This window comes from Macrobrachium nipponense, chromosome 23 (assembly GCF_015104395.2).
Source record: "Macrobrachium nipponense isolate FS-2020 chromosome 23, ASM1510439v2, whole genome shotgun sequence".
Taxonomy (NCBI): Eukaryota; Metazoa; Arthropoda; class Malacostraca; order Decapoda; family Palaemonidae; genus Macrobrachium; species Macrobrachium nipponense.
The window spans coordinates 58,151,622-58,156,621 of record NC_061090.1 but is presented as its reverse complement, the minus strand read 5'-3'; positions in this window follow the sequence as shown (position 1 = coordinate 58,156,621).

Genomic DNA, 5,000 nt, shown 5'->3' with positions numbered 1-5,000 from the left:
CAATGGTATTGCGACATCAATGAGTGATTTGCTTTCTTCTTGACTTTGTCAATCGACGTCACGTCTGGTCTGTTTGCACGTATCACCCTATCCGTTCTGATACCATAGTCCCAGAGGATCTTTGCGTGATCGTTTTCTATCACTCCCTCAGGTTGGTGCTCGTACCACTCATTACTGCAAGGCAGCTGATGTTTCTTGCACAGGCTCCAGTGGAGGCTTTTGCCACTGAATCATGCCTCTTTTTGTACTGGTTCTGTGCAAGTGCCGGGCATTCGCTTGCTATGTGGTTTATGGTTTCATTTTTCGTATTGCACTTCCTACATATGGGAGAGATGTTATTTCCGTCTATCATTCTTTGAACATATCTGATTCTTAGGGCCTGATCTTGTGCCGCTGTTATCATTCCTTCAGTTTCCTTCTTTAGCCCTCCCCTCTGTAGCCATTGCCACGTGTCATCGCTGGCTAGTTCTTTAGTCTGTCTCATGTATTGTCCGTGCATTGGTTTTTTGTGCCAGCAGTCCTCTTGTTGTCTGTCATTCTCCTGTCTCTGTATATTTCTGGGTCTTCGTCTACTTTTATTAGTCCTTCTTCCCATGCACTCTTTAGCCACTCGTCTTCACTGGTTTTTAGATATTGCCCCAGTGCTCTGTTCTCGATGTTGACGCAGTCCTCTATACTTAGTAGTCCTCTCCCTCCTTCCTTCGTGTTATGTATAGTCTGTCCGTATTTGCTCTTGGGTGTAGTGCTTTGTGTATTGTCATATGTTTCCTGGTTTTCTGATCTATGCTGCGGAGTTCTGCCTTCGTCCATTCCACTACTCCTGCGCTGTATCTGATTACTGGCACTGCCCATGTGTTTATGGCTTTTATCATATTTCCGGCGTTGAGTTTTGACTTGAGTATCGCCATTGAGTCTCTGCATATATTCCTTGGATCGTGTCCTTCATCTCTGGTGTTTTACATCCTCTCCTTCCATTATTCCCAGGTATTTGTATCCTGACTCATCTATGTGTTTGATGTTGCTCCCATCTGGTAGCTTTATCCCTTCAGTTCTCGTTACTTTGCCTTTTTGTATGGTGACTAAGGCGCATTTTTCTATTCCAAACTCCATCCTGATGTCTCCAGATACAACACTTACTTATTATTGTTATTATTATTATTATTATTATTCTTAATTCATTATTATTATTATTATTATTATTATTATTATTATTATTATAAAAAAATCTTTAATTTAATTTTTTCTATATAGTCAACTTTTTGTAATTTAAGTTAAACTGACAAGGAGAACGTCAGGTCATCGAAAGCTTTCGCTATGTATGTTTCAAAAGCAAAATGAAATAGGCATACTACTGTAGAATAATTTCCCATTATTATTATTATTTTTATTATTATTATTATTATTATTATTATTATTATTATTATATTATTATTATTATTATTTCAGAGGATGAACCTTCATTCACATGGAGGAAGCCACTATTATTATTATCATTATTATTATATATTATATTTATTATTATTATTATTATTATTATTATTATTATTATTATTATTATATTATTAATCAGAAGATGAACCCTATTCATTGGAAAATGCTCACTATTATTATTGTTATCATTATCTTATTTATTTTTTTGTTTTTTTACCCCATTACTCTTTTCATGAACTAAGTATCATTAAACTTCCACGATTCCATTTACTTGCTGTGACTTTTGTCCTTCTAGTCACAAGCGAACAAATTTCACTGCCATAGCATTTAATAAAAAAAATGAAACGTGGTTTTTGCCAACAATGATATGACCACTTTGATTCAAATCATATTTTTTTTATCCGTAGCGAACTCTAATTATGTTAATTAGTCTCATATGACGTCAAGAGATAATTTTTAATTTATTCTGTATATTTTCAAGAATATAATTTTTAATTTATTCTGTATATTTTCAAGAATATAATTTTTGATTTATTCTCTAAACCTTCACGAATACTGAAACCTTTTTAATCTAGAGATATGTCGTACTTCTGTAAGAAAAATATTAATTATAACAAGGCTGGATCCGACCTCCAGCTGATCGGGCGCGGCTAATATACAGTCAAATGGATCCTTGTTTCACCAACGAAAATTAAAATAAATACGCTATAGTTTATTAGGAATAACTGTTCTGTAGTGTTTAACATGCACACGATTATTCTTACGTTTTCTTCATTCTGTAAATAAATCATAATTATCTTATCCTAAAATTTCCTGTATCTTGAACTCAACGTGAAACACCTTTTTCAGACCTTTTTAGGCTCTTCCATAAACCTTTTCTACCCTCCCCAACAACAACAACAACAACAACAACAACACCAAAGCAGTTTGTAGGTTTACTCCCCGAGTAAGCGAAAATCTTGTGCTCTTCGAAAATTGTTAGAATTTCCAAACAGAAAACTTGGTAAAAAATAATTACAAATATCCTTTAGATTGAATATCAAAGACTCACTTTTCTCTCAACTCTCAAAGATAGAAGCTTCGTTATTCATCTAGAATATTATTCCTTTTCGTGAATGAATACATTTCACCGTCGCTTTCCTTGTATCAAACAAATATCAAAGAATCTCATTTTTCTTAACTCTGAAAGAAGGAAGCTGTATAATATATAAAAAAAAAAAAAATGGTTATTCATTTTCTCTAGAGTAAATGAATTTCACTTCCGCTCTCCTTGCATCAAAACCCAAATCATTATTATCATTGTTATTTTATTAAAAGTAATGGCTACTTCAGCAGCGCCACACATGTAGAGATTCTTCTATATTTTTCGAAAAACAGAAAAGAATCTCTACAAGCGTAACGCTGCTGAAGTAGTCATTACTTGTATTAAAGAATGCTTGAGAAAGGATCTGATCCCTAATTATTGTTGTTATTATATGATTATTCAGAAGATGAACTCAGATCATCTGGAACAAGCACACCACAAGGGCCATCGACTTGAAATTGAAGCTTCCAAATTGAAAGAATATTACGGTGTTCATTAGGATGAAGTAAGAGAAGGTAAAAGGAAACACAGAAAGAAATATCTAACTTATTAAAAAGAAAAATATTAATTAACAAATGAATAAACAGATGTATACGTCTCATGGCCATATTTAAAAAGAGAGATGATCCCAGAAGACCTTACCTGCCTCGTATAGAGACTGTAATACCCCCATCTTTTCTCATACCTAGTACCTGATAGATTCTCCTGAAGAGCCCTTTAAGCCTCTGCAGGCTTTACAAAGGGCTTAAGACTCTTCCTCGGGGATGTAAAACCTTTGTAGTTATGGGACTCAAAGGTCCACGGAGGCAGAGGGACGAGTTATGGTGAAGATGGGTGTTTAAAGATTATGCAAATTAGATTATGATACGAACTAGTGCTGGAACAGAAATGGTGTTCTAGGATAGAAAATAACAGAAGAGAATAGAATATAGCATTAGGGATAGAGCAGGAACAGAAATAGTGGTTTAGGATAGAAAATTAATAGAATTGGAAATAATAGAAGAGAATAGATTAGAAGAATTTAGGCCACAGGCCAAACAGGAGAAAAACCTTTTGCAGTTGCTAAGAAAGGGTCGAGGAAAGTAAGATGGAAGAGAATACAAACGGAGTTACAGTAAAAGGAATGAAAGGGGTTGCAGCTAGGGGCCTAGGGTGGAAGGGACGCTGCCTAGGACCTTATGCAAATGCTTATAGTGCACCGCATGAGGTGCACTGGCGCACTACCCCCCTTCGTGGAAATTGGTATTTAAGAAATTAGAAAAAAAAGAAAAAAAGGACGGACATAAAAAATAGAACAAATAAAATAACTAAAATACAAAGGAATAACATAAGGATTGGGTATTTCAGAAATTAAAAAAAAAACAAATAATAAAAAAGTAGTTTTCTTACATCAAATATTAGTGCACTTCAAATATACAAAAACAATAAATGAGTAATTTCCTTACATCAAATATGAGTGGCGCTTGAAATATACAACCAAAATAATGAGTACATTCCTTACACCAAATAATAGTGGCACTTGAAATATACAAAAACAATTATTAGTAATTTCATTCCACCAAATATTAGTAACATTTGAAAAAAACACCCACAATACATTACTTAAGTTTCTTCCAACCCTTCAGAGACTCCAAAAATCACTTCAGTCTGAAACTGAACCATCTGGTATGCAATCATCGAATTGGTAGTCAGTACCTTAAAGGTATTTATTTTGTGCTTTGAGCCACAAAGGATGCTGACAAGGGGGAAACTTCTCTTTTGATTGTGATAAGACCTGAGGGGGCGTCGTGTGCAGGAAGCCATGTTACGCGAGAGAGAGCATTGAGCATAATGTGTTCAAAGGGACGATAGAGTTAACTGAAGCGAGAGAGAGAGAGAGAGAGAGAGAGAGAGAGGAGAGAGAGAGAGAGAGAGACGACACTTGCGTTTTGAATAAATCTCAGAGAGGTATTTAAATTTTATGAATATGTTCAGACCAAAATACTATCATGTAAACACACACACACACACACACACACACACACACACAGAGAGAGAGAGAGAGAGAGAGAGAGAGAGAGAGATAACGCTGAAGAAAGAATGACAATTAAAGAATATAAAGTAAAGGGATAGATCGAAAACAAGTATGCAAATAACTCTGAATGATACCATAAATTTTAAAAAAATGAAAAAGAAGTATCACAAGATTTATAGAGCACTGATGAAGTACTTTTGGACGACGTGGCCTAATTTTCACCAACATAAATATTTGAGTCTTCGCATTACATATTCGATTCGGATAACAATTAAAATTTGTGTAGCTTTGCATTTGTATAGAGTTCTGTTATTAGTTTTCTGTAGGAAAAAAAAAAAAAAAAAACCACCATTGTGCCGGCTTTGTCTCCGCCCGTCCGGAATTTTCATTCTGTCCGCCCTGAGATCTAAAACACTACTGATGGCTAAAGAGCTTGCAAAATTGGTCTATTGAATCATCCACCCTCCAATC